At 45.1% G+C, this 27,863-nt stretch overlaps 1 protein-coding gene and 1 pseudogene across 2 annotated transcripts in view; both read right to left on the reverse strand.

The window, feature by feature from the left end:
- NAV3 (neuron navigator 3) overlaps positions 1-27,863 on the reverse strand; it is a 305,431-nt gene that overhangs the window by 246,950 nt on the left and 30,618 nt on the right. The window lies entirely within an intron of this gene.
- On the reverse strand, positions 15,287-15,405 carry LOC136658279 (5S ribosomal RNA; annotated as a pseudogene).

Consider the following 27,863-nt stretch of genomic DNA (forward strand, 5'->3'; position numbering starts at 1 on the left):
TTAGTCTTATATTCTAAAGGTATCTAAGATTAGTGTAGAGTTTGGACAAGTACATGGATTTGCTGCTTGATCCTCTGCTCAGGATATATATTGTCCAGAATAAAATAATAAACAGTTCCATGGTATTTTTTCTTCTTCCACTCAGCATGTCAGCCCTTGCCTCATTAGCAACAAGGGAATCCCATCAAAATTAAACAGCTCATACTTTTTTAAGAGCTGCCGTAGTCAGAGGAAATGTTTACAGCACTGATTATGCAGAGCTTCATTCTACTCTCCTCCAGCTATTTAGTGTGAAATCTCCAATATTCAAAACGTACTCTGAAATTAATATTCTGCTTAATTTTAGTACAATTGTATTAAAACAGGATTCAGAAGGGTTCTGAGCAAAACACTCAATCCCTGTGCCACAGTTTAGGTTTCTTATGAACCATGGAACATTCCAGAACGCCTCGGCTAGAACGGCATTTACAAATGGCACAAATTCGCTTCTCTTTTTCGTTTGGTCGGAAGCCCTGTGCTAAAGCAAATTCACAGTTAAAACACATCCCCTTTCACTGATATCTCACAAAAGGTATTATTCTTCTGTGACAAAAGGACAGGGAACTCCCCAGAGGTGTCTTGGGGATGGGTTTCACCTGGTGCAGCACTTACCTGCAGTAGCTTAGCATTCCAGATGTTGGGGGGGTGACATAATGATGCAATCTTGTCTCCCCTGGCCTTCTGGGTTTTATGAGACAAGCCTGCCTCTGCTTGGTGATCTTTGGCCCACTCTGAACCCAGCTGCTTTCCATTCTTGCCAAAGCGCAACATAAATGTGATTGTCATTTAGAGCGCAAGGTGGCAGCTGGGCCTGAAGTAGTGGGTGGTATAGTGTCACCCCCTCCTGGGGGAAACACCTGGTGCAGTCCGCACCAGCCGCATCCCCATTGTAATGCCCCTGGAATTCACTCGCTTGAGTCAATTCTTACATAACTCCAAACATTAGGTTTTTGGGTGGAGCTGAGGAAATCACTGTCCAAAGCAATGGAAAAATCTGTTTTAATACAGAAACATGACCAACTTTTAATCACCAAACTGTTCCTGTATAAAGGTAAGTTGCCCACTCTCACTAGCGACCATTCCGCCTTCCTAATCAAGCAGGTGCTTGCTAATGCACCGTGTCCATTACTCTGTTGCAAGGGATCCACCGCTAGCCTTCAGCAACTGTTCAGTAAACACTTCTTTGTTTTAAAAAGAAATGAATGCTACACCAGATTGTTTACTTGTTTTGATGTAGTCAAGAAATAACGACCTAAGAAATAGGCCTGCACTTGAGGCAACTGCTTACCTCTGAATTTAATTCTGTCGGCACAGGAAAAGAACATGAAAATTTGTGATCCTAACAGCAATTATGTTACAATAGTCAAATTTAGCCCCTGACTGCATTCGTGGCTTTAAGTAATTGGCACAAAAAAATGATTTGGAAATTTCAACTCAATTGCTTATAGGATTGCACTCAAATGATGACAACACTTTCCCAGTATTCTAAATTGGTAAAACCTACTCATGAATCTAGGGCACCGCTGAACTGTTTTGCTTACCGATGATACTTTCCCTTGTACCTCCACTACAAGCGACATTCCTCTGAACCCTTTTGATCATGATCAAATCCATAATGTCAACGTGTTACAACTTGATTTTAGAATGTTTCTGATTCATGTTTCTTGCCCTGTGAAATCATTCCAGAGATCCAGCTAGTGAGATCTAGCTGTTAAAAATGCTCATTGGTTATAGATCTGGGGCAGGTTGTTCATGAAGTGAACATCATTGACACTGGATGGCAGATTGGGGAGGAGCAGCAGTGGGCAGCAGATAGATGCCCTACCATGCCCCCCCACCCTGTTACAGATGCAGTTGGCATCATTACCTGCCCCTTCCTCCATATGGTCTTTTTAAGTGGAGGAAATGTGCACCCATGAGCTTTAAACAAAGCAGGAACTGCAAACTGTGTTGGGAGCAATTTCAGCATGCGCTGCATTTTCTGTCTTGATTCCTAACATAAGAACAGAAGAAGAGCCCTGCTGGATCAGCCCCAGAGCCCATCTAGTCCAGCTTCCTGTATCTCACAGCAGCCCACCAGATGCTTCAGGGAGCACACAAGACCACAACATATACTTACATCTCACTAAGAACATAAGAACAGCCCCATCTAGTCCAGCTTCCTGTATCTCACAGCGGCCCACCAAATGCCCCAGGGAGCACACCAGATAAGCACTCCAGATAAGCACCAGATAAGCACTGCCACTCCCCTGCCATTCCTGTTTTTGATTCCTGTTTTGATCCATCCATATGGAGGATGGAACTAGTTGAGGTTATGGGTGCACAGGCTCCAGCACCAGCAGGGGTAATGGTGGCATCTTTAGTCTGTTTCACACAGCACAAAAGCTTCAGCCAGCCGTGACATACACCTGAGAGTCCTAGGATCAAATCCCAGGCCACCCTAAGGCCTGCAAGAAGTTGCTACTTCTCAGGCACAACTGTGCAGCACAAATGGAATAAAAATTATATCAGATCTTCATGTCAGCCCATTTTGCATACTAAATCCATCCCCCTCAACTGGAGTTCTAAGCAATCATTATATAAAACTGTAGTGGGCATTTAACAGTGATGTGATTAATAACAGTGGGCCTTCCTTATCCATGGGCTTCACATCTGCAGATTTCAGTATATGTGGACGCCAAGTCCACAGCTGGAGGGCCTCAAGACAGGCTCCCAGACACATCTGGAAGGCACTTCTGGTTTGCACCAGTCATGGAATGGATCTCCCATGGATACTGAGGGCCCACTGTACTCTGTTTTTACCCATTTCCCCCCATTTTTTGGACACTTCTAATCCCCCAGAAGCTTCTGAGCTGGTTCAGCAGCCTGAACATGCTGGAACATGTTCTTGGAACAGTCTCTGTCCTGTGTTTGAAACAGCCATATGTTGATGTGGATTTGATCCACATCAAATGGATCTGGAGTAGCCAAGCCTCCTACTGAAATTGGCATTTGCTTACCAACTGGGCAGAGAAATCTGCCTGTCTAAGTAGGCCAGATGGATTCCACATTCCTACCAAGTAACTCTATGACATTAACAAGTCTAGGTCTGCTGTGAAATCTAATGCAGGTTCATGGAAGGTCCACCCAGTTACTCTCCAGTAGGTAGGATTGATACTGGGATTCCTGCAACAACAGCTAGTGATAAGGACTGTTTGGACATGAATTAACTTTGCTTCATTTACTCTGTACACTTTAAGTTACCCTGCAAACCTCACCATTTAGCAATAGGTGAGTATTTTGTCTACATCAGTGGTTCTCAAGTGTTTAGCACCGGGACCCACTTTTTAGAATGAGAATCTGTCAGGACCACTGGAAGTGATGTCATAACCAGAAGTGATGTCATCAAGCAGGAAAATTTTTTAACTATCCTAGTCTGCAATCCTACACTTACCCAGGAGTAGATCCAATTTACTATCAATGTTAAAAGCATATACAGGTGCGGCCTATTTATCCACGGATTTTTTATCTGCAGATTTGTCTCATCCAGAATGGGGTGGGGGAACTGAAAGTCACACACACCTTTGCCTCCTTTGTGCTGGCGTCTCGCTCCATTTTCAGGCAGCCCAAAACACTGCAAAAAGAATCTGCCTCACCCATGCAGGGAAATAGCCCTGAAAGAGGTTCCCCTTGCAAAGGAACAGTTACACTCCTGGAGCCCCTGAGCCAGCAAAGAGGCTGAAGAGGGGAAGGGGGGACCGAAAATCTCTGTAGCCAGAACACATGCAGCAAGGTGGAGCTCTCTCTCTCACTCACTCACAATTGGGCAGGTGTGGTAGCAACAGAGAGGATTGCTTTAAAAAAATCCAGGGAGTGTTTGCCAAATTCCCCCCCCCCCATTGAGATGGTGCAGGCAATCACCGACACAAGTAACCCCCCCCCCCATGGTGCAGGCCATCATTGACAGAAGCAAGTCTTCCCACCAAGCAAAGCATGAGATATAGCCTACAATCCTCTCCATACTTTCTTGGGAGTAAGCCCCATTGACTGGAAGGGGCTTACTTCTGAGTAGATACACATAGGGCTGGACTCTTAAAAGATCAGCATCCCAACTGTGAAAGAAGCCCGGCAGCTGGCAACAGGGAGGGCTGAGTACAGAAGGGATTGATAACAGCTACCTTAGTTTCCTTCCATCTGGAAGTGTCAGGCTGCAGCGTATTTGCATAACTCTATGGAATTTAGCACAACACGTTTTTTGTTAATCACACCGAGTCACGGAACGGAACTAACGCAGATAAATAGGCTCCACCTGTACATAGTAGCCTGTTAAAAGTACTGGTCACCCACATGCAGTCACATACCATGGTAGCATTAAGTCTAATATATTAAAAATAAAATATTGAAATTAATGGGGACCCACCTGAAATTGGCTCACGACCCACCTAGTGGGTCCCAGCCCACAGTTTGAGAAACACTGGTCTACATTGCTCTAGAGTAGCTTACCGGCTCCCTCTGCTGGGTGCTACTGATTACTGTAACCCATTTGGTCAACCTTTTCCTTTGTGTCCCTGGTCTTCCCACTCCCTCCCCATCCCCAAGGCTTTATCAGCTGTGGGGGCTCCAGGGAGCCCGCTGTTACCACACACTGTTTGTGGCTTCAGCCCAGTTGCACAGAATGGCAGGTGGTATTTTGCGACCACCATAAAACACACTGCACTGCCAGAACGTAAGAATGTTAGGCCTATAAGTCAACCATATAAGTCTAAGGGGCCTGTAGATTGCCAGGAGTTGGGGGATGAAAGAAAAGTAAGAGATGGCAAGAGCAAGAAAGAAATGATATAATGAAGCTTGCAGATCCTACCTAAGTCCTGCATAGGGCTTTGTTAAATGAGAATACAAGTGTTTACAGAGTTGCACACCCAACAAACCCAAGTGCTCTGAATGTGGCTTTAGTTTGATGCTGAGACTTTTAAGGTGAGTTATAAATGGTCTTTCTTCTGCAGGATTATTCTGAATACAATACTTTCATTTTCCTTTGCAAATTTAATTAGTTTATAATTACTCATTCTAACACATCAGTAATGGAATCCAACACACTGATAGCTACACACATGCAATTATATCTGTATCTTATCTCTATTATCTACACATATTTTTCCTGTCAGTAACTTTTTGGAAATAATTTCTTTGATTACTCAGCCTATTATTACAGGTATTATGGACTGTTAAGTATACACACTGAAGTTAATTAGAGAAATGGAAATATTTTTATTCTAGTATACATATCACATTCTATACTTTTCTCAATAAAATTAAATTCTATTTTTTTTTACTTAAGCTTGACACCATTCCAAGTTTTCAAATATTTATTACACCCAGACTAAGAATATAATCAGCTACAATTAACCATTAAAACCTAATTTGTGAAGGCTTAAAGTCTTGTTGAGACTACTACATTTGATAGAAACTTTGATTCATCAGATAAATCGGATGAAACTTTAATTTATCTGAACTAGAGTGCTATAACATTCTGAAAGCTTTCCCCCTTAATGCAATTATCTCATTCTGATGTCAAACTGGAAAAAGTACATTCCAAAGAAAATTTAGAGTAAAACCTGTGGGGCAGCACACAGCACTTGGTTCAGACAATAGTACTTCCCTTTTTATTAACCTAAAAATGAAGAATATTTAAGCACCAATTAGCACTGATTCCTTTGGAGTCCTCCCATTCCCTTATGTCACAAGTCACAATTCCTTCCAAGATGCTGAGTGAGTGTGATGTGATTTCCTCTGAACTTCACTGAAGCTGCTATAGCACCACAAAAGCAAAAGGCTACAAGTCACTATTAGCTTTTACAATATAGGTTTGTTTTGTTTTAAGAGGGAGTACTTTATCTTTTGGCTTGATTTTTGGCAGGGAGCTCCTGAAAGGTTTTGGCTTGGTAAAATCTGGGCTTCACAGACGTTAGCGTTTCATATGCTGGCAAAGAACTGAGCTAAACGGTTTCTGTCCAAACGAGTCCATATTTGTTTATCCTGGATGTATTACTTTGCATTCTAAGAACGTATTTTCTTAGGACTCAGTTAAAATCCTAACACAGTAACTTACTGACACAGACAAGGATTCTGCTGAGATATGGCCATGACTCTTTTCTTAACCTCAATTTCCTTTTCCAAACAATGGAGGTTCACCACCAGCCACCCAATCCAACAGTTCACATACTCAAGCATTTCTCCTCCCACCTTCAGTTTTGTTCATGACTGTTTTCACAGTTTTAGTTTTATTATTATAGTATTATAAGGAATATTTCAACACACTCAGGTTTCCATTTCTGGAAACTATGGCTTTCCAACTTTATTTCCCAGGCTAGGATGATGGGAAGCTGGGAAGTTGTTCCCAGGCTGGAACAGACTGGGATGTTCCAATTACCATGCATTCCCCAAATAAATACAGCCGACAACAAGGCTTGGACCAGATTCCTAACTGGGGAACACCTCGTCCTCAACTGCCACCTGTGCCCCCTTCGGTCAGACTGACCCTAGCGGTGTCAGTGTGGAATGTTAGTGCCCACATGGAATCGATATAGCACAGTGGTGAGCAAACCCTAGCATTGGGACCCACTAAATTAAGGCTATACTAACCACTCACGCCGCAGTGTCTATAATGGTTATATACTCTTCTCCAAATAGTGGGCTGTTTCAATGTTAATGCATATAGCTTAGCCACTTGTCAGTTTCATGACCCATCAAAATTGGGTTAGGCCATATTGTGGGTCATAAAGTCAGTCTGTAGACCATAAAGAGCAGGGATGCCTAAAGCCCGGCCCTGGGACCACTTGCGACCCTCAAGGCCTCTCAATGCGACCCTCAGGGAGCTCTGTCTCCAATGAGCCTCTGGCCCTCCGGAGATTTGTTGGAGCCCACACTGGCCTGACGCAACTGCTCTCAGCGTGAGGGCGACTGTTTGACCTCTCGCGTGTGCTGTGGAATGAGGGCTCCCTCCACTGCTTGCTATTTCACGTCTGTGATGCAGTAGCAGCAGCAAAGGAAAGGCTGGCCTGGCTAAGTGCAAGACCTTTTATAGGCCTTGAGCTATTACAAGACCTTCATTCATTCATATAAGTTCATCTTTAATATATTCATTTATGTAAATCTATGTAAATTTATTCAAATTTTAAATGTAAATTAATTCTTTCTTTCCCTGGCACTGTGTCAGAGAGATGATGTGGCCCTCCTGCCAAAAACTTTGGACATTAGTGACTACTAGAGTATTAGTGACTAACTTTAAATCCTTATAGAGCATAATGTGAGTCCAGTTCCAGTCCACAGATGCCAAGTAAATCAGTCCCATCAATCAGAGTTACCAAATCAGAGTCCAGAGCCAATAAGCCAAATTACAGTCCAAGGTCAGGTTCCAGGTAGGTCAGTCAAATCCATCAGGGTATCCAAGTCCAGTCACAATCCACAGTCAGATTCCAAATTCAATAAACCCAGTCAGTCTCCTCTCCTACCTCCAACCTGCACTCCTTCAAAACCCACAAACCCTTTCTGCCTCTGGTACTCCTTATATCCCTGAGGGCCCTATTGCCTTCCAGTGGCTGCAGCTGTGCAGCACACTCTGCTGGATGCCCAGGCCTTACCCTTAAAGGAGCCACTGCTGACACCACATCTACCTCCTCACCAGATCTTCCTGGATTCCAATACAAGGGGGGGGGGGAGCAGATCTCTTTACAGACCAGTGCAAAAGCAGGGGAAAGGTGTGGGGGAGGGAAGATCTCTGTATAGACATCACAGCAAGACCAGTGCAAAACCCCTTGCACACAGAACCAACAGATGGAAGTGGGGGGGGGGCAGATCTCCATACATACCAGTGCAAAAGCAGGGGAAAGGTGTGGGGGAGGGAAGATCTCTGTATAGACATCACAGCAAGACCAGTGCAAAACCCCTTGCACACAGAACCACACAGAACCATAAGGTGCTCACTCCCTGGGCTCCCTGGACTCACTCCCTAGGCTCCCTCCCTGGGCTCACAAGCCTTACAGGGGCTCACTCCTAGGGATGCTTGGACGGGAGAGAAACCTGCAATTGACTCATTTCGCCTGGAGATCGACTGGTAGCTCTCAATCGACATAATGAGCACCCCTGCTCTGAGGGCTTGCTCAGCAAGACTGCCACCCCACCCATGCTTTCCTGGGAGTGAGCCCCAGTGACTCTGAGACTTACTTCTGAGTAGACAGGAGGGCTTGCTCAGCAAGACTGCCATCCCACCCACACTTTCCTGGGAAGGCGAGCAGAGCAGAGCGGGCAGGGGGCGGGGCCGGGGGCGGAGTTTTTTTTTGTTTTTTTGTTTTTTTGTGTTTTTTTGCAGTATTCGCTCCATAAGACGCACACACTTTCCCCCCCACTTTTGGGGGGGGAAGTGCGTCTTATGGAGCGAAAAATACGGTAATTGAAATGTGTTGAAAGAGAGGATTGTTGGAAAACAAGCCACCAGAAAGCAGGGGATACCTGAATCTGCATTGGTTCTTAATAGCATGAAGAGACGCTTATGGTGTTTTGTTTCTTAATTTGGGAGGTCTGATAATACAAATTGCCAAAAATCTCCAAGAGATTTTACTAATGAAGCACGCTTGTTTAAAATCTGTTATGCAAATAAAACATCTTGCAAGCGTCTTTCCAGTTCCAAAACAAAAACAACCAAAAATTCCCATTGTCGCTGGGCGCCTGCGGCAAGATACAAAGCAACAGCGATGCATGTTTTACATTAGGATTTTAGAGGAATCATAAAGTGTTTATATAATGTTAGTAGTTTTGTATGTTGTACACAACACTACAGGTTTATAGGGGACAAAAATCAAGCGTAAAATGAGATGAGTGACTGTGTTCTGCAAGATTAACACATAAATGGCATATGGAAACATACACTCACTTCCCAGGAAGTATTAGAAAGCCAGAATTTAATTAAAACTGCAGTCAAAATTAAAATTTAATTAAAAGTGCAGTCAAAATTCAGTAGAGCATCTGCTTTCTATGTTTAGGAGCATTATTTATTAGCTAGATTTTTAACCTGTCTTTATCCCTGAAGGCTCATGAACAGAAAACAAAATTTATGAACAAAATTGAAGTCTGAAATTAGGAACAGAAATACTATCCAATCTGGGTGTACAGGATAGCTCATTGGCTTGAAACAGACCAGTACTGACCTGAAAGACTTGGTGGGTAAAGCCCACCTCCCCAGGGGCTACTTAAAGTCTATGTGTCCTGGGAGAAGGCCAACCACAAGGCAGGCAGGCAGGCAGGCTACAGGAGCTCACACCACCAGCTTCCAAAGAGACAAACACTAGCCTGAGATGGGTCTGTAGCAGATCCACTTTTACTCAGCGTGTGGTTGGTCTGTGGAACTCCTTGCCACAGGATGTGGTGATGGTGACTGGCCTGGACGCCTTTAAAAGGGGATTGGACAAGTTTCTGGAGGAAAAATCCATTACGGGTTACAAGCCATGAGGTGTATGTGTAACCTCCTGATTTTAGAAATGGGCTATGTCAGAATGCCAGATGCAAGGGAGGGCACCAGGATGCAGGTCTCTTGTTATCTGGTGTGCTCCCTGGGGCATTTGGTGGGCCGCTGTGAGATACAGGGAGATGGACTAGATGGGCCTATGGCCTGATCCAGTGGGGCTGTTCTTATGTTCTTAAGAAAGAAAGGCAGCAGAGGCAACCCCCAGGTAGCTCTAGCACTGTGTGGGTGGGACAAAGCCAATCCATAGGTTCCCCATTGCACCCTGCAATCCTTATGTTTGACATCCCTGATACACATGCTGAAACAGGCAAGGTCAAAAGCTCAGGTCCTAGTCTGAAACAGACAGAATAACAGTTAGAAACATGGGCGATGGTGGATGTTTGATAAGACAGGCTTTAGATAAGAAATGGCAGTAGTGGCATACTGCAAGCAGGGCCTGCCCCAGGACTGGTGGGACCCAAGGTGGGGTTCTTGCATGCCCCCCCCCACTCACCAGGCAGCTGAAGCAACTGCAAGTGCGGTGAACCAGACACCTGTGGTTCTGCGTGCAGAGCATGTCACCTGGAAATAGCTGACAGTGACATAACATCACCACTAACCAACTACTTCTGGGAGCCTATTTCAGACCAAGCAGTCCCAGGGGCGGACGAACAAACACACTGCCCCCCTAAGGTGCCAGATGCTGGCTGCAACAGTGGGAGATCCACCCACCTCTCCAGAGTAGGGCGCCCCAAAGAGCGGGACCCAACATCTTGACATAGGCCACATTGCTAGAAGGCTGGCCCTGACAGTAGAGAATAGAAAGAGAAACGCATTCATTTGTCCGTTCATGTTCTTGTTTCTCAACTCCTTCTATATTGTGTGATGGAGTGACTGCTTTTCTATAAAGCACATCCTGAAGGAATACGAGGCAAACCAGTATATTAAAACAATTGTGAAGGAATAAAATGAGTAATTAAAAAAAAAACAAGTTATTTGGAAGGTGCTATAAAATCAATATCTAGGATGCACAGGCTGGCCTGTAAACTGCACGGGTAAGCTATTCGCTCTGGGAAAGGCAATTAACGTACAAAGGCGAGAACAGCCTCATGGTAGACTGGGAGCTACAGATAATGTGAATAAGCTTAATGAAGCACAAGAAAATTTACTGTATTAATATCGAAACAGTCTGGTGAACTAGAGTCATATTTAATTAAAGACTGGATTCCACATCTTCTACTCAAAGCTGCCAGAAAATGACAAACACAATGAGTTTTGTTTAAACTACATCTTCACGGACAAGTTTTAAGAGCAGAACCACACAGGCAACATGCATTATATTTATTGTGTTGTTGGCAACCTTCAGTCTCAAAAGACTCTGGTATCGCGCTCTGAATGGTAGTTCTGGAACAGCGTCTAGTGTGACTGAAAAGGCCAATTCGGGAGTGACAATCCCTTCCACACTGGGAGCAAGTGCAGTCTGTCCCTGGTGTGTCTCCCTGGCTAAGGGCCTTCCTTCTTTGCCTCTTAGCCTCAGACTGTTGGCCAAGTGTCTCTTCAAACTGGGAAAGGCCATGCTGCACAGCCTGCCTCCAAGCAGGCCGCTCAGAGGCCACGGTTTCCCACTTGTTGAGGTCCACTCCTAAGGCTTTCAGATCCCTCTTGCAGATGTCCTTGTATCGCAGCTGTGGTCTACCTGTAGGGCGCTTTCCCTGCACAAGTTCTCCATAGAGGAGATTCTTTGGGATCCGGCCATCACCCATTCTCACGACATGACGGAGCCAACGCAGGCGTCTCTGTTTCAGCAGTGCATACATGCTAGGGATTCCAGCACGTTCCAGGACTGTGTTGTTTGGAACTTTGTCCTGCCAGGTGATGCGTCGGAGGCAGCGCATGTGGAAAGCGTTCAGTTTCCTCTCCTGTTGTGAGCAAAGAGTGTATCTGGTATATTTATTACCAGATAGCAAAACAGAAATGCATCAGGACTGGCTATCCCAGTCTAATGGCCCAATCCCAAGGGCCTTTTACACCAGCAGGATCCGTGAGAGCGCTGCTCACAAGTGATGGGAAGACATGATGTGTGAAGACTGTGCTGCTGCTGTGCTGGTGAAGTCACCAATGCAAGGTGGTTGTAGCATTCAATCCCTGCCAATGTAGATCCCAGACTGCACCGGGGCAGGTAGGCTGGCACACAGGGGGAGGTAGAGGGAGGGCAGGAGGAGTAACTGGGTAGGGAGAGGGAGGAAACTGGGTGGGTGTCAAGAGTGGAAGGAAGTGGATCCAACGGTATTGATTTTTTGCTGGATTCTATTCCCGATTTTCCAACCCAACATGCCCCCTGGCTCTATTTGGAATTGACTGGGTCTGAGGAGACCCATAGATGATCAGGTAGCCTACTAGGAGGTAAGGAGAAAATATTTGTACTTACCTCTTGCAGGTTGTCCAATCGCATTCCCCAGCGTAGCATGCAGAGCTATGGTGTGGCTGCAAGCTGTAATGTAGCGGGGGATACAATTGGGTTGTGGGTATTCCATTACACCCACAAGAGCACCAGGGAAAGTAGTGGGGACACCTACATTACTCATTGCTTGCAAGAACGTAATGGGGGGCGAGTGTGTTTTATTTTTATAATTCATTTCTAATAAGGATATTTAAATAATACTTTGGGGGGGAGGCTTTACCTCAGTGGTAGGGCATAGACTTTGTATGCAGATCATCTTCAGGTTCCATTTCTGGCTTCTTTTAGAAGGATTTCATGTTGGCAGGAATGGAAAAGTGTCTCTGCTTGAAACCATTAGAGTACAGTACTGGGCTGGTTGGGTCAATGAAATCAGATTCTGTAAAGGGCAGGTTCATATGTAATTTATAGGATTCCCCCCCCCCCAAACCTTTCATTCATAACAAGCCCATCCCAAGGGTAGTCAGAGAGACTTGGCTTGGCTGTATCCATTTCCTGACCTGTATGCTCATGACAAAACAAGCATACCACACTTGCCAAGTGAAAATGTACACTTTTCCCCCTTGCACAAACTGATATCTGTGTAAGAAAAATGTCAGGTGTAAAGTGACTGACTTGTTAGCTGAATCACAGGATAGAAAGTCCATTTTGAACAACAGTAAATAAATTGTCAGATTTTTTTTAGTAAATCAGAAAAGTTGAATTTGAGTTTTAAAAAAATGCTTTTCAAACATATTTAATGCATCTGTAGTTTTAGATACATCTGTAGAACATTTACTATGTACAAATGCAGCTAAGTTTATTTTGCAAAGCTTTCTTGCTTTATGTTTCACTGTATTTAGTGATTATCGTATTTGATCACTTGGCAACCTTCAGTCTCGAAAGACTCTGGTATCGCGCTCTGAAAGGTGGTTCTGGAACAGCGTCTAGTGTGGCTGAAAAGGCAGATTCGGGAGTGACAATCCCTTCCACACCGGGAGCAAGCGCAGTCTGTCCCTGGCCTGTCTCCCTGGCTATGGGCCTTCCTTCTTTGCCTCTTAGCCTCAGACTGTTGGCCAAGTGTCTCTTCAAACTGGGAAAGGCCATGCTGCACAGCCTGCCTCCAAGCGGGCCGCTCAGAGGCCAGGGTTTCCCACTTGTTGAGGTCCACTCCTAAGGCCTTCAGGCCTTCGTATTTGATAGAACTACAGTAAAGCAAAAATGCCATTCATACAAATTGAAATCAGTGTAATTTTTTATCAAACAGGGACCACAATGCACATTAATTAAGTATGCTTCCATTATCATATGACTTATAGTGCTACCAAGATCAAAAATTGCTTGCCAATAGCTTACACCCTTTCATACCAAATAGGTCAAATTCTATTCATGTTTGAAATTTGCTTAAATATTGTTAAAATACGGGCATCCCAATCGTATCTTGCAGTGGAACAGACAGAACAGTTGGCCTGCGCTGTATCCAGTGCAGGGTAGGAAGTGTATCCTGCACCACTCAGAGTAAGAGGATTTATTTCCCCTTACACCTTGTTGTGCAGCAGTCACCTCGATGGGGCTACTTGGATCTGCACCAGCTAAATCGCTGGTTCAGATCCAAGCAACCCGGAGTAATACTGGGCTGCTCAGGAGGGGTTTGGGATATGGCCTAAGTGTCGGAGGCTGGTCCTACCCCCCTCCCAGGCCCAGTCCACCCACTGGCCTTGTTCCACCCTCCCTCCACCAACCCCGGCAGTGGCCTCCCCAGGCGAGTACAAACCTATCTTTTCTAGGCAGCGCAATGGCAGGATATCCTTGGCAAGTAAAGGAATATGTATGTGTCTGCCTAGGTTTGTTCTGACAATACCAGGATGCAGGACATTGACGGTGACTCCTGTATTTTCTAGGCGGCGAACTAGTTCCCTGGTGAACAGTATGTTCGCCAGCTTACTTCGCCAGCTTACAAAAACTCTGCACCCAGCAGGATTGTAGTGGTTTCCTCCAAGCTCTACAAATATGGCAAGATCAACTTTGACAACTTGAACAGTGAGCTGAATTACAACAAAAGCTTTGCCTATAGTCGAAGTAAGCAGGAGCAGGCCAGAACACATCCTTAAGCTGGTAAGGCCTGCTCCCAAGTCACCAAAAACATGATTTACACCACATTTGTGACACTTGGGAGCCTGTCATGCTGGTGTAAGATAAGTACTGGATTGTGCTCTACCGTGAATATTTGAAGCCTCAGCTAATAGGAATCATCTTTAACTTTTTCTACATGGGAATCAACTTGGACGTTGTGTGTTAACTCCTTACCATTAATGACCATATATTATAATGCATTATCAAACACTTAAAGTACAGGATAAGAAGAGCTGCAGCAAGAAAGGAATGCACCTGTCTGGGTAATAACAGTGGAAAGGAAAGGGAGAGTATCAATAAATGCAGCTGCCAGTCAACCTTATCCTAACACAGGGAAGAACTATGTGACAAGTTACACGTGATACTAATTACACACCTGTCCTTCCTTCTGTTTTCTTTTTTAACAGCAGCTGTGGGTCCAATTCAGGACAGTGGCATGGATCAGGACAGTGACATGGGGTGAGGTGGGTCAAATCTTTTCTCCCACACCGTTTCCCAAGAACATGACACTCACTCCCGATCTGCTATTTGCCTTGGTTGCTATGGGTGAAAAAGTGCACCTCCTGACTATGGAAGACAGCAAGAGTGTGTGCCGGAATGGGAGATTTTAACCACAGGGCAGGGGTACAAGGTTAAGAGACAAGCTATAATATTCATTGCACAAAACAAAACTGGAGTCTCCTGCCATGTTGCAACTCTGTGATGGTGTCTGGTAAGAACACATTTCTTATAACCCCAGTCACCTGAAAACGCAGCACAGCCCTCCAAATGGAACATGACTTCAGCCAAGGTAGGGCAGAATCTGCAGTAAGCTATCTAGCATAACATAGGACCGATGGCAATTTGTCCAAGGCAAAATTTGCTTCTTCCCCCCCAAATATGTTTTAAGTTATTATTATTTTTAAGAATATTTATATATATTCTTAAGAATATATATATATTTTTAAGAATATTTATATACTATTTTTCAACAAAAAAAGTGGTTCACAATATGGTTTTACATAGCAGAATAAACAAGTGAATGGTTCCTCCTGAGTCCAAAAGGGCTCACAATTGAAAGAAAGACACAAAAGTGGAAACAGCACTGAAGGTTGCCAACCAACCATTTAGGCTCCACTCTAGTTATACCTCTGCTTACCTGGATCAACTTAGCCTAAATGGTTGGTTGGCAACCTTCAGTCTCGAAAGACTATGGTATAAGCCTACAGCACCCGGTATTCCCAGGCGGTCTCCCATCCAAGTACTAACCAGGCCTGACCCTGCTTAGCTTCCGAGATCAGACGAGATCGGTCATGTGCAGGATAACAGAGCCCAAGGAGCACCTGCATTGGGCACTATGCCAAGGGGAATGCATGACTGCTGCTCAGATTCTACTGTAGTTATGGAGGAGGCACGAGTTCTCCATAGAGGAGATCCTTTGGGATCCGGCCATCATCCATTCTCACGACATGACCGAGCCAACGCAGGCGTCTATGGAGAACTCGTGCAAGGAAAGCGCCCTACAGGTAGACCACAGCTGCGATACAAGGACATCTGCAAGAGGGATCTGAAGGCCTTAGGAGTGGACCTCAACAGGTGGGGAACCCTGGCCTCTGAGCAGCCCGCTTGGAGGCAGGCTGTGCAGCATGGCCTTTCCCAGTTTGAAGAGACACTTGGCCAACAGTCTGAGGCTAAGAGGCAAAGAAGGAAGGCCCACAGCCAGGGAGACAGACCAGGGACAGACTGCACTTGCTCCCGGCGTGGAAGGGATTGTCACTCCCGAATTGGCCTTTTCAGCCACACTAGACGCTGTTCCAGAACCACCTTTCAGATACCATAGTCTTTCGAGACTGAAGGTTGCCAACATAGGGAGAAGGCATTAGTGGCTTCATGCCCCCCCCCCATTCCTTCAAAGGGGAGCCTCCACTAGAGAAGGAACAGGGGGTACAAAGCTGCCCTGGGTGCTGGGGCAGTGCATTATGCCTTGGAAGGTAAGACTGCATCCAACATCCTGCTTGTGTAAACCAGTAGTTCCCAAACTTTTTAACACCGGGAGCCACTTTTTAAAAAATGACACACAGTTAGGACCCACCTGGCTTTAGGAGACTAAAAAATAATTTCACCTTATCAGCTCAAGCTTCTGTTTTTATCCTTTTTACAGTGGTTGGGAGGTGGCACCCTCTGGAATGTTTGTTGAGCTTCACATTCATCGGATTGGGACCATTCCAGTGGCCTTGCATTCCCCTTTGCCTGGCCTTGGATAGGAGCCAAGACATGTTTGCTTACTTGTTCGGCAACACACATGTGTGGCTCCGTTTCCTTTTCCACAGGACTCAATACATTTGTCAGTTTGAAGGGAGGGACTTCCTACTTGAGTGTTTTTGGGGGGCCACATTCCTTGAATCAGGATCATTCTGGTGGCCCTGCTTTCCTGTCAGCTTGCCGTTGAAAACCAACTGAAACATATTCACCTACTCACAAGTGAATGTTCAATGTGGTTCAGTTTCACTTTCCATAGGACTCAATGCATTTTTCTTATCAGCTATCAGCTTGTCAGTTTCACGACCCATCAATAATCAGGTTGCGACCCACTGGTTGGTCCTCACCCACAGTTTGGGAAACACTGGTATAAGCAAAAGTATATCTCTACTCAAACCATGAAGGCTATCAAACCACCCTCCCACCATCCTACATCCTTATTTCAATCCAAAAGTTCATCCAGACAGCCATCAGATGCTTTAGAGTAGGGGTCTCCAAACGTTTTGACCAGAGGGCTGCATCAAATATCTGGAACGGTGTTGAGGGCTGGGAAAAAAAAATTTAAATATAAAATTTATTTAAATAAATTAGAGATGGAACTTAGATGAGTGAATAAATGAATGAATTGGCTCATTCATCCAATCTCTCTGGCCCTTGAACACCCTCCAGATGCAACCAGAGCATAGTTCCAGTCATGTTTGGCCAAGTGGGCCAGAGCCTTTCAGGAGACAAGAGGCTGGCCGCAGGCCGCATCTGGCCCCCGGGCCGGGGTTTGGGGACCCTTGCTTTAGAGCAGTATGGACTGCCTCACAAACTCCCATACATCAGCTGAAGTATCTAAGAGCTGCCCTGCTAGTTCTAGCATCCAGTTTCCCCCAGTGACCAACCAGACACCTCTATGAAGACCAGAACTATGACATACAGGCAAATAGCACCTTCTTGCTACTGCTTCCTAGCAACTACTATTCAGGAACATATGGCTTTGCATCTGGAGGTATGCACACACACACACACACACACACACACACACACACACACACACACACACACACACACAGCATGGTGTGAAGGCACATGACATGGTGACCCTATATGGTGTGAAGGCACATGACGTGGTCTGGTCACCTTGCCGAAGACCAAGTCTTACTCTGGTAACTGCCCAAATGGGTGACCCACCTGGGACGCCTAACCAAGATACTTGGTTCCCTGATGGAAGAAAGGTGAAATATAAATGTAATGGAGAAATAGAGCTACCACTATGATTTCCACTTGTGCAAGTAGATATTTGAATCCAAATACTTATATATTAAAGAAACAGAATCCAGACAGAACTTCATCTTCAGAACAAAAACTCTTTCATTCAATGACAAATTGACAGTATCCCAGAACTCACCCTTTAAAAATATTTTATGGAAGGGCAAATGTCCACTCAAATCTATGGCATACTTTCCACTAACTTCTATGGGTTTTGGTCCACAACATCAACACTGCTAGATAACTGGTTTTAGTTGGTCTCCTGTGTGATCACTCGAGGCATTCCATCTCATATTCCGTCAACAAAGATACGGGAATTACCTAGTCTGCTAATAGATGCATAAACTTAAACTAATGTGTCTCATGGTATAATGCCCAGTAGGATCCCATTTCAAACCAGTGGAGCTCTAGTTAATGAACAAAGCAGGCGCATAGCTCAGACCAGCTCATACTGTGTCAGATCTAAGTGCAGTAAAATAACCAAGCACGTATTTTATAACAAGGTTATAAAACTTGATATGAAAAAGTGGTATGGCAATCTTTAAATTCTAAAATGCATTTTGCAGGTTTATGAACAGAATAATTTTTTCCATGAGATTATGTTACAGAATAACCTGCCTTAAAAAAACTGAAATGTGGTCATCACATATCCATTTCTCTCCATATCTGAATTGCCCCCCAGTTGTTGATTTTGGTGCCCATGTGTGCTTATCACTGCTTGACAATACAGATCAAATTTGGTTTTATAGTATTTTTTTTTATAGTATCTCACCACCTATATTAGAAGAGGAGATGAAAACCCATTTAAGATCACCAAATCACCAAAGCAAGAGCCCTTAAGATTTTGTTTTTGAAACTTGCAATGTATGGCCAGGATCCAATGGCCAGGGAAACTGGGAAATTTTAAAAATGTTTGTGAGATAGACTGGCAATTTAAAGGAGATTAGATAGATAGATAGATAGATAGATAGATAGATAGATAGATAGATAGATAGATAGATAGATAGATAGATAGATAGATATGTTTAATGGCTTGCACAGCAATTTTTTTATATTTGAAAATTGTTTATATGTAATTGGCAGCTCAATCTTTTGCACGCTGCCCAACAGCAGTGCACAAACATCTGTCACAAATGGCACTCCAACATTGTTCCTGCACCTTCCTGCCCACCCCAGCGCTTCTCCCACTGCTTGCTGGAGCAGGTAAGTTCGCAGGAGAGGCAGGAGGGGGTGGTGGGAATGCAAAATAGGGGCAGGGCAGAATTACACTTCTAGTGTAATTTTTTTTAACAAGGGGCCTCCAAGCTTTATGTATTTCGAGTCGAATTTCGAGTCGGATTTCGAGTCGAAATCCGGCACCTCTCCCTTCAATCTTGTTGCCACCATCTCCGCTCCAAAGAAACCACCCCCACAAGAATTACCAATGAACCAGTGTGAAGTTAAAGATCTTTATTCTGTTGAGTTCTCTCCAGTACCTGCTCTTGGGCCCTTGCTGTTTATAGGTGACTTCATTAAATACAATCTCTAGACTGGCAATATCCATCTCTATCCAGAACTTTCTCTTTCCATCTAAACTGACTCACTGACATTTCTGCTTAAATGCTTCATCACTGTCTCAGAGCCCAATCCTATCCACACTTTCCTGGGAGTAAGCCCCATTGACTCTAAGGGGACTTACTTCTGAGTAGACATGCATAGGATTGGGCTCTCAGTCTCGGTATGCACGAGACTGAACCTCTCAACTTGCCTCTTCATTCTCCCTCTGTGCATCCTCATCAGGAATGGGCACTTGAGTCCTAATGGCTCAACCCCAGTTGAGAAAACATGTTTTTGGTGTGGGAATCTGCGTCATGCCCGTCACTGATTGGGACCCTGGCTTATTCCTGGGTGGGAGAAGGTGTGGGAAGGCGGGGAGAGGGTGAGAAGGAGGCATGGCAGGGGGAGGGAGTGCCGCAGAATTGAGTAGCCACTGGGTAGCTCCATTTCAGGACTACTTCCCTTACCCAGGAGAAGGGGACAAATGTCCCCCTCTTGAAGAAGCCATGGGTCGCATGGTATGTTTTGGGCAGCAGCCATTTTCAGTGCCGCAGTAGCCCTGCATACCGGGCAGCTTGGGATTTGGCTATGATTCCCCTGTAAGAATTAAATCTAAAAGGAACACTGAATCCTCACCAAAGCATATAGGTCGTATGTTTCGCTAGTAAGTATGTTACTGACTTCGCTTGTGTCTTCTGCCACCTTGTTTTGATTCAGCAGTTGGCACAGCATATACTGGGAGCTTTATAAAATTCTGCCCACCATATTATTATCATTAAGATTATTTAGATCATGCGGTTTCTCTGTTCCACTTCCAAGCTCCATGTAGCTGTTCTCTCTAGTTGGCTTCCCGCTATGAAAAACAACTCCAAACCATACAACAGTGCCATACACACTGAAACCAATTTTCCCATTTGGATAATGTGTGGTTTGTAGACACAATCCAAGTAAGGACCCTTTATACATATACGGAGTGCGTACCACACAATCGCTTTTTTATTGCGCAACAGATGAGCAGTTGATAAGAGACCGAATTGTACCATGTGTCTTTTCACCCTGTGCTTTTCTGTTATGACAATATAGCATTTTCCTGGCACTTGACAACTATAGTTTTCACTACAATAATGCATCTCCCATTGTATAGCACAACCATTAACATTTCAGTCAAAGAATCCAATCAAACTGGCAAACAGGGGTTGCGCATATGTTTCCATGAACTGAAAAAAACCAAATCAAAACATTTGCTTTTTTTAAAGCATGTTAAAAAAAAACGTAATATGTTTGCTAACTTCTCTTTATCTACCTGCTCTAGTTCTAGATCAGTGGTGTCAAACATAAGGCCCGGGGGCCGGATGCGGCCTGCAGAAGCTTTTTATCCGGCCCTCAGACTCTCATCTGCTGAGCAGTGCTGTGGTGTTACTGCTGAAAGGGCAGCCCACGTGAAAATTGGGCTCTCTCATATCTTGAAATATGATCAAGATTTGTGTATTTTCTCTTCTGTTGTTTGCAGTTAATGAGTTCTTAAGTAACAGGAGTGCTAATTTTTTTATGTGCTTATTGCTTATAAAAGTGCTTATTTTTTATTATGACCTGTTTATTGACATCAATTCCTGCCTAATGACATCACTTCCGGCCCTCAGCAGGCATCATGAATGCTATTCGGCCCTCGGTATAAAACAAGTTTGATGCCCCTGTTCTAGATCTTTCTCAATAGGCAAACTCCAACAGGTTTTAATTGCACTTAGCTAGTTCTCCCCCTTCTTAGGACTGGTCCTCTCAGCTCATGACACATTCCGCACACGTTCTTCAATGTGAATGTTTATGACTGAACATTCAGCAGATAATAAAATGCACACTTACCTGTGGGAGCTCCAAGCAAATCCAAACCATTAAGGGCGAGGACAGCTGCCCCTGGTTGCCGTCTATGGCTCTTAAGAACGGACACCCAGCAGCTTCCCTGCTCCCTAATAAAATCCTCACAGCCTATTCCCTAGCTTATTTTCAAATGCTTGCGGAATGGTTTCTGTCAAATGTGTCATGGCTTTTGCATTTGCCCTTAACCATACCTACTTAACACATGCACACTTTCCTGCTTTTTCTGCACATTTTTAACATAATGACTGGGTACATTTCTCACAATTTCCTGAAGACTGGCCTAAATGTCGTGTGCACTTCCTATGGATATGCTGATTGGCACATCTTTGGCTTTCAACATTTTCCTTGGTTGTCGTTGGGTTTTTTCCCCTTCTTTTTCAAAACCAGGTTTTATCTGATTTAGCGTTTTGTCCTTATATGCAGAAAAATAAGAAAAGCAATTCCTGTGTTATTAATCATGCATAATTAGGTCAAACACAGCCACAGGTGGAAGGTGATAGACTCTGATCTCTGAAGAAGTGATCGAAAGGACAGGACTATGGAAAAACTGCTGGAAAGAAAATGCTGGATCAGTGGCACAGCAAGGAGGTAAGTTGTCCACCCTGGCAGCCATGGGGTAGTGCCGTGTCTGGTGTATCTAGTTGGCACTGGGCGGGGCATGTTGATCGGATGGCAGCTGCAAGCAGCAAGTGCTGCTGCTGTGCTATTGGACCAGTGGGCTTGAGCTCTTCCCTTCTCCTCCTTCAGTGCTGGCTTCGACAAGAGGACAGAGTCATTGTCAGCTGCTGCTCACGGGTTGCGAAAAGCTCTCGGTGCTCTTTGGCTGCTCCGGGGTTAGGGTTAGCAATGTTACTGTGCCCCAAACCCTAGTGAAGCCACTATGCTGGATGATATGGGCCGTTTGGACCACGCTGTATCCAGCTCTGGAAAGGAGCAGCCTGCAGGTCTCCTTGCAGAACATCTGTTCCCTTAACCTGTGTAAAACCCCGGCCTGCTCAATGGGGCTACTTGGATCTGTGCCTGCCAACAGCTGGCACAAATTCGAGAAGCCCCATGTTGGGCTTTCAAGCCCAGAAGGGGGAATAGGATACAGCGTGTGCACCTGCTGCTGATCCCAACCCCTCCTGGGCCCGATCCCCTGGCCTGTTGCACCTCCTCCCTGCCCTTGTTTCTGCTGGTCCTGCCACACTGTTTTTATGGCCAATTTGGATGAAACTCACAGGCCATGCAGAGACACCCCTGTAAAAGATCCCTGCAACATTTCAGAAAGATGGGTTTTGGGGTTCAAAAGTTATCCATATAAATATTATTCTGCACAAAAGCAGTTTGTCATTATTTTGTTTTCTACTCCATTTCCACCAAAGTCACAGGAAAGCGCAGTTGATCCTAGAAAGGCTCCTTGCAAAATTTCAGAAGAACAAATGCAGAAGATCGTTAAGGAAGTGTAATATTTAAAGCAAAACTAACACAGGCACAAAGGTGGGAGCCACCTGGAATGGCTGCATCAAACGAACTATTGGGAGAATGGCTGGGAACGAAATAGAGAACTATATAAATGAATCCCACCTGCGAGAATAAGGTAATTTTGGGGGAAGGAAAGCCATAATTTAGGAACAATGGAATAGAAAGGAATTTTTGATTTTGAAAACACACCAAAGGTTGTGAAAACCTTCATTCTGAGAGAGAATTCATATAGAGCGGAGAAAAGAGCCTCAGGCCTATTCATTTTCCTCTTTTTTAGTTCTCTCCCAAGAATCCCGCTGACTGGGAAAGGAAAGAAAGGACACATAAACAACCAGCTCTCATTTGGCTGCTCTGTGCCTCACTGACAGCTCAGAGCTGTCAATCACATTGTCCCTTCCCTGGCAGTCCCCTGCCCCCCTAACTGCTTGACAGCCTCCTACCACATACGGAAGGAAAGGCTGCAGTCAAAGTAGCCAACCATCTGAAGGTGCTTTGGGCTCATACTTCAGTTAGAGCAGGGGTGTCCAAACTTTTTGGCAGGAGGGCCACATCACTTCTCTGACACTGTGTCGGGGGCCGGGGGGGGAAATGAATTTACATTTCAAATTTGAATAAATTTACATAAATGACTATATTAGAGATGGAACTTATATGAATGAATGAAGATCTTGCAATAGGTCAAGGCCTATAAAAGGCCTTACAAAAAGCAAGGCTGGCTTTTCCATAGCTGCCGCTGCTGCATCACAGCAACCAAGCAAGCAGTGGTGAGAACCCTCATCCCACAGCTCATGCAAGAGGTTGAACAGTTGCCTTCACACTGAGAGCAATTGTGTTGGGCCAGTACGGGCCCCAGCAAGTCTCCGGAGGGCCAGAGGCTCATTGGAGACTGGGGGCTCCCTGCAGGCCGGATTGGGAGTCCCTGAGGGCCGCAAGTGGCCCCAGAACTGGGGTTTGGGCACCCCTGAGTTAAACTTTTTTAGAATCAAATGCACACCCCTGCGGAAGATACAACTCACATTAGCCTTTGCTTCAAAAACTTTTGAGAGCGTTTGTGGCAGAAGCTAATCTAGTCAAATCATTTATTTTGTTTCCACCTAACCCAGCTATTAAGAACAGGTGTAATAAAGTTCATTCCACGTGAGTTGTGCAAGTTAGGGCAAAATTCCAAAGGTGCCCTCGGCCAACGAAAGTCCCTTGTGCCGGCTGAAGAGTGTTGCAAAAGTGTGTATGTTGTTTCTGCAATGACCCAGGAGGAGGGATGGATGGATGGATGTGTGCCGGCCTCTGCGGGCCGGGACAAGGGATAAGCCCACACCCGCTGAGTCAGGCTGGCACGGGGGTCTGGGAGTGTGGGGAGGGTGGGAAGGAGGTGCTTTGGGGCAGGGGAGGAAGGGCAGCAGGCGAGTCCGTGGGTGGGCAGGGTCAAGATTTGGCACTTGTGCCTGATTCTAACCCCGGTCCTGGGCAGGCTGGAGCAGCTCCAGGCTGCTCACATCTGTATTACCTCTTTAGGTGCAGAATATTGTGGGTATGACTTAAGGCACACTTGCAACACTCAGAGCCAGTGCTGGAGGTCTGTGTTGGTGCTGGTCCAGTTCAGAATTGGGCCCTTAACCCCCAGACAGTGCTGACCCATCCATGAGGCCAGTCACCTCAGGAAGCAACTTGGAGCATCCATCAGAGGCGTCACGGGGATTTACATCAGCCAGTGCGAGAGTTCATTGCATCACCCCCATGATTGGCCTCATCAGATTGTACCAGACCATACAGAATAAATTACAGTATCCTATGCACGGTTTAAATGTAGTGGTATCACATGTAGTTGGTGTCACCCCCATTGATTTTATTTATTTATTTTAATACATATCAGTACAGCAGTTGAGGACCTACCATTAGGTTCGATGGGGCAAATGCCCCAAGCGCGAGCCTCTAGGATCCTGCAGAAGCCTCTCCAAAGCTCCCGAAGGGGTCGGAAACTGTGCTTCCAGTTTCCCAGAAACACAGTTTACGGCATTGAGGAACCTCAGAGAGGCTTCTGCGACGCAGTCTTCAGCCGCACGAGGCTCTGTGAGCCTCAGGTGAGTGGGGGGGTGTGGATTTGCACGTGGGGTGCAGCATCACGGACCTTTGCCCCACGTGTGGGTCCACTGCTGCCGTACAAGTCATCCAGCAGATCCGTAACCCACAAAAAGCCAGTGGCCAACTTGATGACACTCACACAATGGAATCAAAGTTCTAGTATGAGTTAATAGTTTTCATTTCCAAGAGTCAGAATACATGGAAATGAAAGCTCTCACCTTATTGGTTCCCTGCTGTGTTATAATACCACCTCATTAACTCTCCGAACAATCAGTCTCATTGGTCAGTTTTAAGTTAAGGAAATGCATTTTTCTATAAGGCAGTTGTGTTTTCCTTTTCTGTCTTTTTGGCCATAACATTTGATAGAATACAAATATTACAATGCAGTTCGTTTCACTGCATTCTGCATTAAATTCCACATAGAATGATATATAACATGATGGCATTATTTGAAAATACCAAGATTTTCACAATTTTGGCCAATAGTGGTGTCACCACCACCCCCAAGGGTGTCATCTGGTGCAATCTGCAACCCCCACACCCCAAGTGACACAACTGGCACATAACTCTGTCACTCTTTTTTGTTTCCACTGTTCCTCCTCCTCCTTCCATTCCCTGAATTAGAAAAGAAGAGGGGGAGATAGAGGAAGAAAATTCTGAGCTAAAACACTGGAGAGTGGAAGTGGCAGAGGCTGGCACATAATTGGGTAAGGGGGCATGTTTTGGTCATGCCACCTCAGGCGTCAGGAGGTCTTTGGCTGGCCTGTCCCCAGATGATAATAGAAGCCTACAGTAACATTCCAAGTCTATTGAATGAATTCAGCATTGCCTGACCATAACAGTGCTCTATCATTCTTTGCTTAATATAACAACTGGATTAAGGCCAACTGGACAGCAGGTCAGCAATATAGTTGAAAGCATCAAAAAACGAAACAAAAACAAGAACAAACCCTTCTTTGGGGTCAAGCCATAAACTCTGCAGCTAAATGGCATAGGAATTGCTCCGCCAGACAACAATATATTAGGAAAACAGACCGACAGCTGCACATTTTGCTGAACCATTATGATTATGAAATAAAACCAACAGTTTGTCTAATTTAAGGAGAAATCAATGGACATGCCTTGGTACTGCTCAACAGTTTCTGAGCTGGTACCAAATTCATTTTAATGAGCAAGAACCATCTGGAAAAAAATCCCTCTGGGGTTACAGAAAGCCAAGTTTAACCATTAAAAAGAAAACTTATGGTATTCTACATCTTTACAGAAAAAACACGGGGGGGGGGGAAGAGGGAGAGAAAGAGAATTTATTTGCAGCCCTGTCTACTTATGTGGAAATTAACAAAGAAATATTTCAGGACTGGCAGCAAGAGGTATTTATTTTAAAATTCTTACAGAGTCAGTAACTGCTTTGATCACCACTCCTATTTGGGGGCTACTTTATATTATTGACCTTGAGTGAAAGTGCTTAGATCCCTAACGATGTGTCTGGTTGCCTGTATGTGGGAGAAACATGCACTTGTCCATCATGGGGACAGTCAATTAGCACCACGGCCATGCAGCCTCCATTCATCTGAAAGGCACTTATGTCAGTCATTATTCAGACAACTGAAAGATATAAAGCAGACCTTGGAATCTGCCCATTTTCTCTTTTCCAGTTACCCTTCTGACATCTCACACTGACTACAGCACTTTATATGGAAAATATCAGAACACTCCAGGACTGGACTTTTTTTTTTTCACCAGCTACATAGCTAGCGAAACAGGTGGCTAACACAAAGCCAGCACTTTTTTTTTTTTCTAACTACATTAACAACTTAACTGAGACTAACCCCTAACACATTAAATAATTTTTTTAAAAAGCTGACTGCACAGTGCTTCAGTTTTCTTGGTATACTGGGACTGATTCATCTCCACTTGTACTTTGCAACTCATCTCCACCAGGGTCAAATGCACCTATTACATTCGATGGGCACTAGACAGTGGCATTTGACTTGCACCTGCACATGCAGGACTACATTAGCTGTGCATGCAGCTCTCTCTGGATTGATCAGGCAATTTGGTAACAACAACAGATGAGTACAGGACCAGCCCCTCCATGAGCCCATCTGAAGCTCCTGCCCCACTCCCTGGATAGGGAAAGAAAAAGGGGGACAAAACAGAAGCATGGAGGAGAGGAGAGCAGTGGGCTAGAGAGGCTGGCACATAACCAGGCAAGAAGGTCAGCATCTGACATGCTGTCTCAGACACCAAGAAGTCTTGGGACAGCCTTGGAATGATTCCAAGCTCCACAACACATCTGGGTTAATATAGCAAGCTCCTCCCCAGCACTAAAGGCTCCGAGTGACTACCTAAACAACTTTTGGATCTTGGAAATACACACACACACACATTTAGCATAGTAATCCAAGCAGGCAGCGCAATTGCAATGGGTCACCTCCCTGCATTACAATCTCTGCACATGAACTGGAGGTTGTCCATGACTTTGTGTACCTTGGCTCAATGATCTCCGACACTCTTTCTCTGGATACCGAGCTAAACAAGCGCATCGGTAAAGCAGCTACCACGTTTTCCAGACTCACAAAGAGAGTCTGGTCCAACAAGAAGCTGACGGAACATACCAAGATCCAGGTCTACAGAGCTTGCGTCCTGAGTACACTTCTGTACTGCAGCGAGTCATGGACTCTTCGCTCACAACAGGAGAGGAAACTGAACGCTTTCCACATGCGCTGCCTCTAACGCATTCTCGGCATCACCTGGCAGGACAAAGTTCCAAACACAGTCCTGGAACGAGCTGGAATCCCCAGCGTGTATACACTGCTGAAACAGAGAAGCCTGCTTTGGCTTGGTCATGTCGTGAGAATGGGCGATGACCGGATCCCAAAGGATCTCCTCTATGAAAAACTTGTGCAGGGAAAGTACCCTACGGGTAGACCACAGCTGCGCTACAAGGGTATCTGCAAGAGGGATCTGAAAGCCTTAGGAATAAACCTCAACAGATGGGAAACCTTGGCCTCTGAGTGGCCCGCTTGGAGGCAGGCTGTGCAGCATGGCCTTTCCCAGTTTGAAGAGACAGTTGGCCAACAGACTGAGGCAAAGAAGGAAGGCCCATAGCCAGGGAGACAGACCAGGGACAGACTGCACTTGCTCCCAGTGTGGAAGGGATTGTCACTCCCGAATCGGCCTTTTCAGCCACACTAGACGCTGTTCCAGAACCACCATTCAGAGCATGATACCAGAGTCTTTCGAGACTGAAGGTTGCCAACTACTAAAGCAGCTATACCAACGTGAGGCCCACAGTATCCTATGAGGGATTTTAGGCCTCTGGAAATC

Source organism: Tiliqua scincoides, chromosome 7 (genome assembly GCF_035046505.1).
Source record: "Tiliqua scincoides isolate rTilSci1 chromosome 7, rTilSci1.hap2, whole genome shotgun sequence".
Lineage (NCBI taxonomy): Eukaryota > Metazoa > Chordata > Lepidosauria > Squamata > Scincidae > Tiliqua > Tiliqua scincoides.